A 17,369-nucleotide genomic window follows, 5' to 3' on the forward strand; every position below is an offset into this window, starting at 1 on the left:
GAATGACAAGGGCCAACTTGAACTGTCTAATGGGAGTTTCGTTAAGGTCTTTCAAATACTCCAGGGCCATTTCCCCCCTCTGCCCCTATGTTTTCGTCCAGGTTTAGAGGTAAAAATCAAATAATCAAGAATGAGATTCTGGCTCTATTGACTTTTTTTTTTTTAAAGAGAGAGAGAGAGAGAATTTTTTTAATAATTATTTTTTAGTTTTCGGCGAACACAATATCTTTGTTTGTATGTGGTGCTAAGGATGGCCGCACGCATGCCAGGCGAGTATGCTACCGCTTGAGCCACATCCCCAGACCGGTCTTTTGTCTTTTTAATAAACTTATACTCATCTTGGTGTGTTGGTGACAAGTAAAACCCTCTAAAATATGGAAACAAGGCACAGACTCTTCCTGCCTTATTCTTTACCTAAGTGTTTAACCGCTGGAGGACAAGAGTAGGAAAGAAAATAATGGTTCCTTACTCCATTCTACTTTTTAAAAACCATATGAATACGTAGCCAATTCAATACATGACTCATGTTGGGTTTTTGTAAATACAACAACCATCTCCAAATACTGTAATGGCACATGACCACAGCAAACATGAGGAGGAATTCAGGGAAGTCACATAGGAGAAGAAAGGAGGCCAATAAAGTATACATTAACAAGCAGCCACCCTGGGCACCAGGGCATAATCCCATGGCAAATTCCAGTTTGCTGCATGCACTCCCAGTTTCACTGCAGCATACAGTGCAATCTCTCAGGCAAAGGACAGCAGGTTCAGTGGGCATTCTCCAAAATGGAATGCTGGGAGGAGCAGGGATACAGGCAATGCACTCTCTCCTCAATTAGGAAAATAAAGTGGGTGTGGTGGTGCACATCTGTGATCTCAGCTACTCAGGAGGCTGAGGCCAGTCCAGGCAAGTTGGTAAGACCCTATTTTGAATTTTTATAAAAATTAAAAGGGCCAGGGATGTATTTCAATGGCAGAGTTTTCCTGGGTTTAATCTCAAGACAGAACAACAACTCCTGAAAAAAAAAAATAGAAAAAGAAAAAGAAAGATATTTGCATATTGCCAAGTTAAAAAAATAGTCAGATTCTCTTTTATTCTCAAGGTCACCTGAGGGAGGTGGCAGTGTGCTGTGGGGGAGGAATATGTACTAATGCTTCCAAACATGAGTACCTCATAGATCCACGTAGTGCCGCTGAGACTAAGCTTACATTCTTTTTTTTTTTTTTTTATAATGTATAAACAGAATTAATCATTATATAACAACACTGGTGATCTTGGCTACTATTAATGGCCACATTTATAAGTTCAGCTGCATTTTTGCAGTATTTTTTCCCAACATCCTCCAAGGGCCTTTACAAACACTTTGTATACATTTGCTTACAAAATCCTTTAAAACCAAATCAATTCTTTTATCTTTCCCATGCCTCAAGCCAGGAAAAACCCACAAATCTCTGATATTATATAGAAGTGCACCTATTCTCCATGGACATAAGCAACCTCATTTTCTCTCTCTCCCCCTACCCACCTCACCTCCCTCTCGCTTTAAAGAAAAATAAATAAATTTCCTTTAAAGAATTTTTAAAAATTTAATGTTTTGCCTTTCTTTTCATGTCATCAAAAATACCCCATTTAAAAAATTGCTTGTAGTTTACAAAGGACTAGTCTTTTAAAGAATAGAAAATCCTAGTTTTAAGAGACTGGACCTGATAGTGTGCCAAAAAAAAAAAAAAAGTTAAAATGCATGCAGCAAATTAATTCTTATCAGTGGTGAAAGAAAGACCTTTAATCCTATTTAGAATAAAGTACTTGCGATAAATAACCTATAATAGGATATTTGCTTGAGCCATTTTTCCTACTTCAGATAGGATCCAAATATTTTTCTTTTATTTTGAAGCATTGTGTCAAGTGCAAGAAATATCTGCTTGTAAAAACTTAAGCTATAAAGTTTCACAATATCAATTCTATTTTTAAAAATGAACACAAGCAAAGAAATCATGTGAGAAACACAAACATCATTGAAGATAGCAATGATTACTACACATCTAAGTAGAGACATAGGCTTCATTCGTTTTCTTGGCGATGAAAATTGCTCAAATAAAATTATATGCATTTTTATGAAAATAAGTAGCTGGTTTTCTTTTAAAACACTCCCTTAATATCTCCACCCTGCTTTTAAAAGAAGAATCAGAGAGTCTGCAAATTCTAAGCATTTAGCATTAGACAAAAATAATCTTATTGTCTCCTCACAACAGAGAACATTTTCATTAGGAATTTAATTTACTCAATGTCTTGATTTCTGTGCCAGTTAAGTAAAAGAGTTTGTGTTGTGCTTGTATGAGAAATATCTCTTTTGCAATAAGATATTACTTTAAAAGGAGGAAAATATCGTGTGGGATAAGCAACATGCTGTTTTCCCCCAAGTGTCTACAAACACAGACTTCAATATAATTAAGGGAAAAAATAAAAAAAAAAAAACAAAACATGCTCAAATACAGAATTGCCACAGATGAGAAATTCACAAATACAAAGGTATCTGTTAATTTGTAGAAAAATCCATGCTCCTTCCAGACACAGCACATAATTTAGAAACAAATTTGATTCCATGCAAACGGGACTTTGTAGTTTCCCTTTCCTGACAGTGTCCTTATCTTTGTGATTATTCTTCCACCTACCACAGTTAACTCCTGTGGCATGCCCCAGGGTGGCTATGCAGGGAGTTATACCAAGGAACAAGAACTAGGGAGCAAAGAAATTCTTTTAAGACAATCGGATACTGCAGTATAATTGTTTCCAAGTCTAAGATTTCTTTCAGCTCTTCTTCCTTCCTTCCTTCCTTCCTTTCTTCTTCTTTTTCTTTTCCTTATATAATACATTGTATAACGTATATATGTATTATATAGGACACATTTAAAAAAGGCATCCTTAGCTCATCCTAAGCTCACGGTACTGACAAAGGTGGAAAAACCCAGAAAGCATAGTCATGAATGATCTTAAATGTCCATGAATCAAATCACCAGGGTTAAGATGAAAAAAAAAACTAAGAAATACATAATTCATTTGAAGACTACTGATATTGAGCAGAAAATAAACCACAGCAATACCATAGTTGTGAGTTTCCTACTCCGTCTAATAGAGTTTTTCAAGGAGTATAACAAAATTTGAGTTAGGAAATATTTCTGTAAGGTGCAGACAAATACAAAGCCCTCTGTTGAATTGAGATGTTTCCCAATTCCTCCCAAGAAGCATGCATTTGCTGATAAAAGGCAATGCTTAATGTTAATATTAAACACTTCAACACAGTGATATATAAATCATGTTTTATTCTTTTTCTCTTTCTAAATGCTGGCACTATTGAAAATGCCTTTGAGTTAGTTACACTGGCTTGCTGGATGTCCAGATTCAGGGTGAAAACATTTAGGTTGTATCTCCCAAGGCAAAATGAGATAGAGAGCTAAAATAATCCATGTACTCTGTATATTTTAGGTCAAAGGGAAACATTTTCCACCTAGGGTGGCTGAGCTCTTATAAACCCAGGGCTTTCAAGTCTCCACCTGAATCATCTCAATTATATACATAATTGCTCTCATTACCCAACTTTCTTAAAATGACCTTAATATACACTTAGATACCTTGTAATATATTCTTAATCCCTTTGGATGTAAGTAGACCCAATTTACATGTGTCTAAAGCTTGGTTTTGGGGAAATAAGATGTTTACAATATCAAAACCCATTTAACAAACAAAAAACCCGCCCCAAATAACTAAAATATTTGAGCTTTCCAAATGTACCTATTGATAAAAGCTCAATGAATATGTTAAATATTGATATTAAGCTGATTGAAAAATAGTCATCGAGCAAGATTTAAACCATCCTACTACTGAGAAACTGGTCCTCAAATGTTTATCAAGATTGTACTGTTCAAAATGTTCAATTAGATTAAAGAAGAACACAAACAAATATGGGTACTTAATTTATTAATAGCTTGATTGTTACTAGGATTTTGAAAATGTGGGCTCTGTGGCAGGGAGACATGCACACACAGTTCTAATTAACACCAATCACAAACGCTAATGGTAGAACCTACTGCTTAAGTAAATGAACATCCTTACCCCTGCTGCTTTGAAGAGCCTGATAGGCATGCACTTTATTGACAAAGTAAGCTAATTTACAGAGTGATTGTCCAAGAGGGAACTGCTGTTTATTTGCAGAGTTTTTCCCATTGAACTCTCAGGGCAAACATTGCACTTAAATTGTTAATTAAAATATCAACAGATAAAAATGTAAACATTGGGTTTTCTTCAGAGTGGAGTGACATATACTCATTCAGAAAGAAATCCAGATGTCCCCCATCATTGATTTCTGAGGAACAAGAGTCAGTTCTATGAAAAGGTTAGGTGGCTCAGGTTTATTTGTACCCAAAGAAAAAGAAAATGAATTAGGATAAAAACAAAAAAACACTGACTCAGCTCATCCACAGAGGAGCAGAAACTAAAGAGGTTGAACTTTCTTAGAGCCTTCAGTGATATCCATCTGTAGTTACCAGATGTGAGCATGCTAAACTTGAAGACCATAAGGGTACAGGGGAAGTAGGCAGCTGGCAGTATGTTTTCTTACTAAACCATAGAGATTAGGAAAAACGAGGCCCAGTGTCTACCTAGCTCCCCCAAAATACATGACTCAAACAAAAAATGGTGGGTCTTTACTGAAATCCAGAAGGTAATTCCATAAATCAAGACGGTATTACTCTGAAATACTGAAATCAGTGGACAAATGCACTATTATTGGATTAGTTGGGTTTTGTTTCTTTCTAAGGTACTATAGCTACCCCATGTCCTTGGGCTACATACTCAAAAAGAGATTCTTACTTGGTTCTTTTCTTAGAATTAAGAAAGAACATCCTTGCTACTCTGAAACAAGTCTTCCATTGGTTTGGAAATGCATAAAGGAAACATGTTCTCCAGTGCTGCAAAACCAAGTGCTTTCTCCAGGCCCCACTTTCCTAGTCAAGTGGGTCCTGAAGCAACCCAGTGCTGCTTCGTGAGATGAAGGTGAAGACAAAGATAGCAGGATTACAAGAGATCTTGTCCCCTGCTTCTTTCAGAACAGCAGATTTTAACTATATCTAATCCATCCAAAAGCTAGTTATAAGAGGGGTCCCACATCCTTCAAAGAAGAGGCTAGAAATTGAGAAGTGAGGGACATAGGGAACTGAGTAAGGAGAAATGGTAAAGGAGGTAGGAGCAGCGAAGAGGGTAGAAGAAGTTGTTCATGGACTAGATTTCAAATCTCCCTTTAGCTATACATTTCATACTCCACGAGTATTTTAAATTACAGAATTATTTAGAGAATCATGTGAGTGCATGTGTATGTGAGTGGGCACACACATGCATGAGAGAGTTTGATATTTTGAATTAATGAATTTTCTGAGACTGTGCATGCTCCTTGTCACCATGGGAAACAGGAAGGTCAAAGTAACATGACAAGTAATGGAATGGGTACTAGGTTATTGCCCACTTCCCTAAAGTAGATAAGGAAGTACTAAGACAAATATTCAACCAAGCCAAGAAAACAAACTAACTTATGCAATGCTTTTCAGCATACTTCAGAAGCCAGTTGATGCACACTGTATTATAATTTTCTCATTCATTAAATGTCAGCCTCAACAAATTAGAATTATCATGATGAAAGAATAAAACAAAGAACATCAGCATCTGGTGGCACCTTGGTGAGTATCTGCTTGGAGTTTTCAATCCAGTGCCATCAAAAAAAGCAGCATATCACAAATGTGAGGCACTAGCACCATTTAAACAGTCTTAGAGGGTAATTTCATTCTAATAATTTATGTAATATATATTTACTCAAAATTAAAAAAAAATGGTAAAATATAATCAATACAAAAATTACATAGATCACATATATATGCATATATGTACATACATATATATATGTGTGTATATGTATGTATATTAACTATTCTGTATTTTACACTTAGAGCACATTGCAGTTTGGATGTAGTCATATTTCAAGTGCTTATCTATTACTGTATTATATGCCTTGAGTTAGTACTCTGCACATATATTAAAACTATAGTTCATTCATTTTTCTAAAAAAATTACTTAGAAAAACTAAGGTCACTGCAGATACCCCACTAACATGAAGATTTCATCAAGGCTAAAATCAGTCCCTATAACCTTGGGAGTATTGTCATTTGCCCAGGAGTGCTGTGTGGCTCTAAGTTTGGAGGACCACATTCAGGAATCAGGAAATAGTGCCAGGTTTGTACTGAACTAAAAGTATTTTACAAAGAAGTGTTGATTCATAAAGAGGAGCTCAAAAATAACTGAAATTCAAATCCCTTCCCAACCAAAAATCTCTTAGTTCACTAGTAGTAGTTGGAAACATTGTTATTTGCTTTTTATGAAAACTGAAGTGAAAATACATAATGTCCTTTTTCTCTGTGGGCTCTCATAAGTCTCTCCCCATCCTGCAACACTGGCATCTACTGAAATGCTCTGTAATTATCCAGTTGTATACTTAATTTCCTCATGAGGCTGATGAGCCTCATGTGAGTGGGGGCTATGCCATTTTCTCTGTATATGTATTTATTTATTTATTTAATCTTCAGTTCCAGTCACAAGAGCTGACACAAGGTAGGTACTCAATAAATGTCAAATAAATAATTGACTACTAGAAGAGGATTTGTATTTTTTAAATGTCAGGATGAAAAATTAATACCAAACATTGTTTTATAACATTTTTTATTAAAATGTAACAAACTCTCATTGACAAAAATATGGGATTATTAAAAAGAAAATTATATGTCACCCCAAGATTATTGCTACAATTTTTTTTTTTTTAGAGAGAGAGAGAGAGAGAGAGATTTTTTAATATTTATTTTTTAGTTTTCGGTGGACACAACATCTTTATTTTATTTTATTTTTTTATGTGGTGCTGAGGATGGAACACAGCACCACACGCATGCCAGGCGAGCGCGTCACTGCTTGAGCCACATCCCCAGCCCCTATTGCTACAATTTTTAAATCTTATTATTTTATCCTTCAAGATTTTCCCCTCTGCACCCGCAACAAACACATATACAATTTTCATGATAAAATTTTGGGTCATAACATAGGTTAATTTTTCTATAGGCTACATTTTAAACTAACCATATTGGAAAATATTTTCTGTGTCTTATATACTGTCCCACATACTGTGTCTTACATACTGCATTGATTAAAAAATAATCTTTTGATGTAAAAATTCTTAAACAAAATTTTCCAGATGAAGAGAAAGTAATAAAATGAATCCAAATATACTCACCATCCAAGTTTAACAATATCAATATTTTTCCATTTTTGTTTGACTGAGTCACCTGTATTTATATTTTTTGCACACTGATTTTTATAATAGAGTTCTATTAAATTCCTTGGATGAATTATTAACATACTCATCTACTTTTGTACAGGTAGAATACTTTCCTTTCTGATGTTTTAAATAATATGAAAATAAACAATATTACTGCTAAATTTTTGTTCATGTCAACATTTTTAGTATGTCTTTCTTTCTCTGACAAACTCTTAAGCCTGAACCTTTTAGATGAAAGGGCTGGAAAAATTATGCTCTTGCTAATTATTGTCAAATATACAGCCAAAAGGACTATATCCATTTATAACCTATTTGTTAATTTTGTTTCCAAATTGATTATTTTATTATTACTATAGTTTACATTTTATTGTTTGTATTTTTCCAAGATTAAGCAATATTCATATATATGTTTGACAATTACATATTTATATGTATTGACCAATTTTCTATTGCCACATTTGTTTATTGCTTCATGATTTATAAGTCTTAATTCTATATAAAGAATGATAACATTTTGTAACATAAATTAAAAAAATTTTATTTCTTTTTTATTTGACATTATTTTGTCGTATAAGAAAGTTTCATATGGTTATGCCTATCCACATATTCCCTATGGTTGTATTAAAGCACATTTTCTCCATTTAAATATTATAGACATACTTATAATAAACTATATTTTTTTCAGATAGATTTACTATTTTTTTCATCTTGGAGTTATTTTGGTATAAGGCACAAGGTTGAGCTATAAATGCATTATTTTTGTTTTCATGAGCCAATGTTCTTAGTACTGTATGCTGAGGCACACTATTTATCTTTATCATATATTGAATGTTGATATATCAGCGTTCATTACTATATATTACCATTGCTGTTATTGTAATCATGGTGGCTTTTATAAGTTTATGATATTATATCTGGCTAGATAATTTACCATCCATTTGTCCCTTTAAGATATACTTTGCTAGCATTTTACTTTAAGCGTGTAGGTAATATCCAAAATTATCTTCACTGATTTTACTACAACTGTTTTCACAGACCTATGCTATTTGGAGGAATAGATTGCTTTATCTGCATCCATCTCTCTCACCCCCTTATACAAAATTCAGAACCAGATGATCCACCTTTGCCAAGAACTTGGCACTCTTTCCAGTGGGTCCAGGGTCATTCATGCCTGGGCCACCTTCTGTGGCCCCAGATGCCTCCTGGTATTGTCTTCCCTGGTTTGACCTCTCAGTCTAACTGACAATACAATGCTAATTTGTGGGTTTGCTAGTACAGTAACCAAATAGTTGAGGAAACAGATACTATCTCAATAACCTGTTTGCATCTATGAAACAGGCATCTTGTAGAGATTGGTAACTCAACCAGTTTTCTTGAGATTTTTGTCGTTTACATATTAATCCCATATTCTTTGGCACTTCCACACAGCTCAACTATTAACTGCTTAATAATTTTAATTAAATTTTTTAAAAATGCAAATGCTTACTTTATCTTAATGTGTATTAGATAATGGGTTTGGCTTATTGTTACATTTTTTAGAATGCATTATAAAACAAATATGTAACTGTTAAAATTTAAATTGTTGCTCTACCACAAAAGTCATTGAGGATGCCATGGGACCTGTTTGAATCCATTTGAGATATACTGTCTTAATTCAAAGGTTGATGCCAGTTATCCCCAAACTTATCTACCTGTTTGATCACTTGAGGATCTTTAAAATATGTCCCACTCTGTGTGAGTCCTCAGGCCCATAAGAGCCCAGGACATGAGAGGCGGACAAAGTTATCTACACTGTTGGAGCTCACCAGTCTTGTCAAGCTGGCCATGTTTAGGAAGCAAGGTGTGTACTCTTTAAAAAATCAGTGGCCCCTTCAGCTGTCAATGGTCATTCCGTTGGAACTTTCTATCCCCAAATGATCAATACTGAATGAAATCTGGACTGTGCCAAAATGTAAATATTTTACAGCTTTATGATCTTAAGTTGATCTCTCTGATCCTCAGTTTCTTCACTAATAAAATGAACATAATGGACCTTTATCTTATGGCAGCATTGCTCAAAGCTGCTTTTAGATTTGCCTATGTCTGATTCACCTACAGATGTTTGTTAAGGTACAGAGTGCTCTTCACCTTCACCTCTGTTCATCTACTGCCCTGAGTCTCTGGGGGAGGGACCCAGGAACATGCATATCTACTGAATTCCCCAAGGGAGTGCTGTATAGAAAATTGAGTTATCCAGAGTCCTAAGGAGTTGAAGGATATGAAGTATGTACAAGCACATTACAGACTGACATAGGCTTTGTTGAAATGGACTGTGATTAGAAAACCACACACGCATTGCAACATTCCTTAAATCCTTTCTTAGTCTATCCATGTTCTCGACCATTCTCTGATGTTCTATTCTGTATTGAAATGCACAACCGCTCTCTTGGGTGAAGAAAGACTAAAGGGGACATCACTTAAATTTTCTGGCTGGCAACAGTGGTCCTTTTTGATATCAAGTATACCTCATGCTGGCCTGTCTTTTCAGAAGTGGGCTCCTGTTCTTCCCTGCTGATTCTTTTGCAAGTGAGGGTGGACCTCTCCTAAATATGGTGGTTTCGTCTTAAAAAGGACTCAGGAAATCCCACTGAGGAATTTGCCCATCCTGCTGGGGAGCCAAGGCCTGGATGAGAAGCCCTGGCTAGATTTCACAGTTAGGTGCAGATGCAAAAGGATTTGTTTTTGTCCTATACTTTATTAATCATTTTGTCACGGATGAAACCATAGCAGCGATTAATCACACACGTAATCTACAATAGCTCTTCTGTTGGACTCCTAGTCCTGGTATAAATTATCATGTCAAGGATTAATCCATTTTATTTGCCTTAATCCTCTGTTTTCATTCTCTCTCTCTATCCCCCCAATTGCACCCTGTTTACTGAGCTTTTGTGTAGAAGGGTTCCAATTGTCTGTTTGACAACTGGAATCTGAATGATTAATAACACTGACGGAAATGTGACCAAGGGTTCAACAAACCATGAATAAAAACATTGAGCCCAAGGTCAGAACAGGTTACATTGAAGTTTTGTCCACAAAGGAAAAAAAAATTAAAAAAAGGAAGAATGGAAGTGAGGGGTGAGGGAGAAAGAGAGAAAAGCAGTTTTCTTCAGGCATTACTGCCTTTTCCCTGAGAATAATCTGAATCCAGCTTGTCTGGCCATTTCCCCCCAGACGCCTTCTGTTATTAGACTTGCTGTGTAGGCCACCCAGCCTGGTGGAACGGCCCATTTCAGCAATTTCCAATCACAGTTAAATGCTGATGCCTCCAGGGCTTTCAGTACTGCAAACAAAGTGAGCTGGCAAGTCGCAGAAGCTCCCCTAAAGTGTGCTACAGGATTGTCAATTTCACATGATGGCTATTAAGAGGGCATCAATTGTAGTCAGAACATCTTACAATCAACACTCCTCCCGGGGCTTTCCGGTCAGGGCTGAGAGCACACCCATCCCAGACCAGTATGCAGAAGTGTACAGAATTGATTAATTAGGGGCCAGGCAGTTCAGTTTTTTGAAACTTTTATGCATCTTATGGAGTATTGTGTTTAATGTGAATGATAGACTCATACATTTCAGGAGGAATATTTTAAACAGCAGGACCAGAGCAAAGCCACATGCTAAAAAAACAGTCAATAAATATCAATTAATGATGAGGACCTCTCAGAGGGCGGCTCCAGTAAGTGGGGGAAATGAAATTTGGCAACTGTATTGGCAAATCAGATACCACTGAGCATAAAATAAACATGGGATACTATTTAAAAAGTTGCTCATTATGTGAGGAATAGTACAATTTTATTACGTTAGAAGGCTTGTTTGGGGCCAATATGAAGTTAATGAAATACCAAGCTCATGAGACAAGGCTTTGTGGCAAATGCCAGGGGTAGCAGAGTGAAGAAAACACAGGTAGCATCAGCCCTAAAAAGCCCATATTTATAAGACAAGCGAATAGCAATAATAATTAATTCCTCTGGCTCATGGAAAAGTCATCCTAAATGTCACTTTTATATTTACCAGGACCCACTTAAACAGTAAGTCTTTCGAACCCCACACTTTACACAGCAGTGTACAGCAAACCACCTTGCCTAGCATAGAAACTAAATACTTACTGCTCAGGTGATAGAAAACCAGTGGTATTTTGAGCTAAATAGCGAAAAAGGAAGCATAGTGAAATAAAACCCGGTATATTTTGTAATCAAAATAGGCTAAGGAAGAATTTAAACAAGAGAAAAATTAAAGATACAATGAATAAAGGATTCTAGAGGCAAAAAAACAACCTTTACTTTGAATTCATTGAATTACAAACACATTTCTGAGATGTTAATAATGACAAGATGGTACTTTTATTTTGTTAAATACAATTTTCAACATCCACATTCAAGTTCATGGAAATACTTTCAGCGATAATTACTAAACATGCCAAGTGCATTTATAAAAGATGGCATATATGTTGATAGTAGCAAATGTCTATATTTGGGATGTTTTATATAAACATAGACATTCGGTAATTATCACAGTTGCTGCTCATTTCAATGAGGGGAGACAGCACAAATACAAGACCAATCATTTCATTTGTATAGCAGAGAGTATGCTTTTTGGATCACAATTGAAGCCCACTGTGGGAATTCACAGTAGGCTCTATTTCTTAAACAACTACAGAAAGGAAGTAGGAAAGCAAACACAGATATGCAAAGACTCACAATCAGAGCTGTCTGAAAGCATTTCATCGAAGGAGAACACAATGTAAACACATACTTTATGGATTCAGGTATCATGCATGTATTTGTTAATGAACTAAAATATTGAAGTCGGTCCTGCTAAGGAGAGTGAATGCGTTGTTTACAAACTCTGCCTTTGACCAAACTTTGACTTTCATTTGACTGCCTGGCAAAAGGACACTGGATGGAAGGTAAAGGCTTCAATTGCTCCAAATCTGTGTATAGTAGTCAGTAATCCAACAACAATAAAAATTATCAGTTCTATGACATATACAAGGGCACATCACAGAAACAGCATCCATAGCAACTTCCTTTAACAGAAATATTATTAGATGTGATGCAGGAGGCTTGAGTTTTATTAATCCTGTGTACTCTCAGTACCTGCCATCGAAAGAGACTTCTCTGACTATATGCTTTCCATTGATTTGTTCTATGATCCCTGTTTTGTTTTCTTGGATGGTATCTTCATTTATTTTTGCATTTTCTTCCATGAATTATACTTGCTAAGTTGTAAAGGGCCCCTGGAGTGATTATGTCCCAATGACACCTCCCAAAATACTTCTAAGAATGGGCAAGAAAAAACAGAATGTAGTTGACATAGGCTATGATAAGAGAAGAATAACATATTAAATAATTAGCAATCTTCTGAGGATATCCTGAGATTCGGTACTGAACTGTGTCATATCAACCATTAGTACTGTAGGGTTTTAGAAAACAGGAACAACAGTGAGATAATTGGATTGACTAAAGTAAAGAAAATATGGTGGTCTTGGTGGCTCTTCATTCACTAATAGTGGGAAAGCCAGACTAGACTCCAGATCTAATTGTACATTTTCAGGGGACACTGCAATGTTATGGGCAAGACACAAAAAGTGTTGAATTTCTACTGGGGCATGAACATAAATTTTTTTCTCCTGGATTTCCTAATTTCAGTACCTATCTGTGGTTGTACATCCAATAAAATTACGTATGCTTGCCATATCATTCCAATCTCAAATGTGATATATAAGGCATTCAGTTAGCTTACTCCAAATGAAAATGATTCACACATTGTAATGAAACCTTTGCCATTATTCATTCCACATGTCCATATTAACAGCTGATAAATTCTGACTGTGTTTTTGTGTGGTTAATTACTGTATCAAAATGCACAGTATCATAAGGACAAATTTCTTAGCAAATCTGTGAAAGGAATACATAAGTACTCAGCATCTGTCATCCAGTTGGAAATTTCCAAAAGCCATGGGGTCTAAGCAAATGCTTTTATGAATGAATTACAGATTATATTTATTAAATAAGAGGAGGGAAATCCTGCTGGACTTTTTTTTTTTTTTTGCAGTGGAGTCAGGTAGGGGCAATGCTGGAGATCCAACCCAGGGCCTTGTGCATGCGAGACAAGCACTCTACCAACTGAGCTATATCCCCAGCCCCTGATGGACTTTTAACTGTCGAAGGTTTCTCAGTAACTGTTTATGATGAGATTTACTTTTTTTTGACACTCTTGCCTGAGTGCTTTCATTTTTGGAGAGGGACACAAGCTATTCTGTTATGTGATAGTTCAAATCATATAGGTACAATCAAGTCCAAAAATAGCACATATATCTTACTGTAAATCCCCAGCTTCAAGACCAAGATATGATAGGACATTTATTGATTGGGTTACTTGATTTTGGGTATTAAGATTTTTGAGTTCTTTATAAATTCTAGAGATAAGTGCTGTATCTGACATGCGTATGGTACGAATTTGTTCTAAATTAGTACGCTCTCTATTCACCTCACTGATTGTTTCTTTTTAGTTTGAATCCATTGCATTTAATAATTCTTGATATTAATTCTTGAGCTATAAGAGTCTTATTGAGAAAGTTGGGCCTAATCCCATGTGATGGAGATTTGGGCCTACTTTTTCTTCTAAAAGATGCAGTATCTCTAGTTTAATTCCTATGTCCTTGATTCACTTTGAGTTGAGTTTTGTGCATGCCGAGAGATAAAAGTTTAATTTTATTTTATTGCATATGGATTTCTAACTTACCCAGCACCATTTATTGAAGAGGATATCTTTTCTCCAATGTAATTTTTGGAACCTTTGTCAAGTATAAAATAACTGTAATTATGTGGGTTAGTCTCTGTGTCCTCTATTCTGTACTATTGGTATACAAGTCTATTTTGGTGCCAATACCATGCTGTTTTTGTTACTATTGCCCTGTAGTATAGTTAAAGGTCTGCTATAGTGATGCCACCTGCTTTACTCTTCTTGCTAAGGGTTGCTTTAGCTATTCTGGTTCTCTTATTTCTCCAAATAAATTTCATAACTGCTTTTTTTATTTCTATAAGGAATGTCATTGGGATTTTGATTTGAATTGCATTAAATCCGTTTAGTGCTTTTGGTAGTATGGTCATTTTGACAATATTAACGTTTCCTATCCAAGAACAAGGTAGATCTTTCTAAAATAACCCAATCAATAAATGGGCCAAGGAAATGAACAGACACTTCTCAGAAGAGAATATATAATTAATCAACAAATATATTTTTAAAAGTTCAATATCTCTATCAATTAGAGATATGCAAATCAAAACTACTCTAAGATTTCACATCAATACAGTCAGGATGGCAAATATTAAAAATAAAACAACAGTAATTGTTGGTGAGGATGTGGGGGAAAAGGCACACATATACATTGCTGGTGGGACTGCAAATTGGTGTATCCAATATGGAAAGCAGTATGGAGAATCCTTGAAAAACTGGAATGGAACCACCATTTGACCCAGCTTTCCCACTCCTTTGTCTATACCCAAAGGTCTTAAAAACAACATACTACAGGGACACAGTCACATCAATATTTATAGCAGCACAATTCACAATAGCTAAACTGTGGAACCAACCTAGATGCCCTTCAGTAGATGAATAGATAAAGAAAATGTGGTACATATACACAATGGAAGATTACTAAGCATTAAAAGAGAATCAAATCATGGCATTTGCAAGTAAATGGATGAAGCTGGAGAATATAATGCTACGTGAATGAAGTTAGCCAATCCCCCAAAACCAAATGCTGAATGATTTCTCTGATTTAAGGATGCTGATCCATAATATGCCATTGGTGGATGGGTGGGAGGGTTAAATTAACTCTAGATAGGGCAAAGGGGAAAAGGGGAGGGAGGGGAAGGGAGGGGGCAGAGTGGTAGGAAAGATGGTGGAATGCTATGGTAATCATTACCCTAAGTACATGTAAGAATACAATAAGGATGTGACTCTCCTTTGTGTACGATCAGAGATATGAAAAATCGTTTTCCATATGTGTAACATGAATTATAATGCATTCTGTTGTCATATATAACAAATCAAAATTTATACACACATACACCACACACACACACACACACACACACACAAAGAGAGAGAGATGATAGGACAGGTCCTAACACTGCGAGGAAGAGCCAGGACACAGAGTCCAGACTGGGAACGTTGTAGCACTTGTTGGTTAATACTGAGAGGACTTAGCAATCAAAATGCTGCCGACATCTGAGTGCTTCCTGCATGTATCATATGGTCTACTGGGCATTGTGGCACTGTCTTTCACACCATTAACAATGGCTTTTCAGCAGCAGAGTCTGGACAGCTGCTCTGAGAATGCATTGAACAGACACTGTTTTCAGCAAGTGATCACTTTCCGTCTTCAGGCATGGAAGCCACCAAGCAAGCAGCTCAAAAGTGGTTACTAGACCATGATCCCATGAGTTTATAGTGGTCTCTGTGATCAGCACGTTAGGGGTTGGAATGGTGTGGTGAGATGGACATCAGGCAGCAGGATCAAAAGCATCGACCTCTTCATTCATCACCATCAATCTTTTTCTTTGTTTCAATCGAGATTCAATTAAATTTTCATTGAAAGCAAAAACAAATAAAACCCCAAAGGAAGAGTGACACTCTTTCTCAAAACAAGCAAAGAAAGAAAGAGAAAAGGGGCATTTTTAAGAGATAACTGTTAGGGCAACATAACTCTTCCATGTGATACTATAATGGCAGACATAGGCCATTCTATATTTGTCTAAACCCACAGAATGTACACCACCAAGAGGAATGCTAATGTTAATTATGGAACTGGGTGATAACAGTGTGTCAGGGTAAGTTGCTCAGTGCTAGCAAATGTACCACTGTCGTGGGAATGTTCATAACAGGGGAAGCTCTGCTCGTGTGGGAGCAGGGGTAAGTGGGAAATCTTCACACCTTCTGCTCAACTTTGCCATGAACCTAGAACTGCTCTAAAAAATAAAGTCTATTCAAGGAAAAAAATAAAGCCAGATTTGTAAAACCACTGATCTAGTCTAAGGAAAGAAATGATCCCAGACAGGATGAATGTCTTTCAAGCTTGTAAGTGTCATACATGGCGCCTGGAATTGTGATTTAAAAACAGTAAATATTTAAAAATGAGTTTCCCAGGATTGTAACTTGAACATTGTTTCAAGACACAATCACATTTTACAAGATAGTACAAATAATGATGTTTTGTTTGTGTGAAATGTTTCTACATGTTTCTAAATCTCATAAAATATGCACAGAGGCAAGGAGACTCCTGATCTGGGGTTTCCTTACTGCACTTCAGTGCTACACAATCAAGCCAAGTCTTGAGGCTAAAACCAAGCTTTGAGGAGACTCTAATTAAATTATAAATATGTTATATAAAATAAAACAATAACTGCATGACAAACATGAGCATACGTACAGTTGATAATATAATAGAGCAAGGTGAAGGTTGGGACAATGGTAACATGGACAGTTATGAGTGGAGAGAGTGGAAGAAATCAAGAATGAGTTTACAGAACTGAATGCACCCAGAAGATCCTAGGGACATGGAGTCTGCCCATGTGGGACTTTCCTTGTAACTAGTGGAAGAGAAAAACATCAAGTGGTCCTAGTCTTACAATTTAGAAAGTGCTTTTTTGTTAAATAACAGTTGTGGGTTTAGTAATTAAATGCCCTTATTATTATATAAGGGAAAGTTCCAGTCAATTATAGCATATATAAACAAGAACACTTTTTAGAGAATGGAAGAGTTGAAATTTAAAAAGAGAATGACAAAACTTTTTTAATGGGCATTTTATTCCTTTCCTTGCCACATAACCAGCTCATGTACTAGCTAAAGCAAATCAACATTGAAGACAAATAATAGATAATTATTATATACATATATTTAAATGTTATATTATGTTATTAAATTATTATACCTTAATTTCATGGACCAATTTCTTCTGACTT

Source organism: Marmota marmota, unplaced genomic scaffold (genome assembly GCF_001458135.2).
Source record: "Marmota marmota marmota unplaced genomic scaffold, marMar, whole genome shotgun sequence".
NCBI classification, from domain to species: Eukaryota; Metazoa; Chordata; class Mammalia; order Rodentia; family Sciuridae; genus Marmota; species Marmota marmota.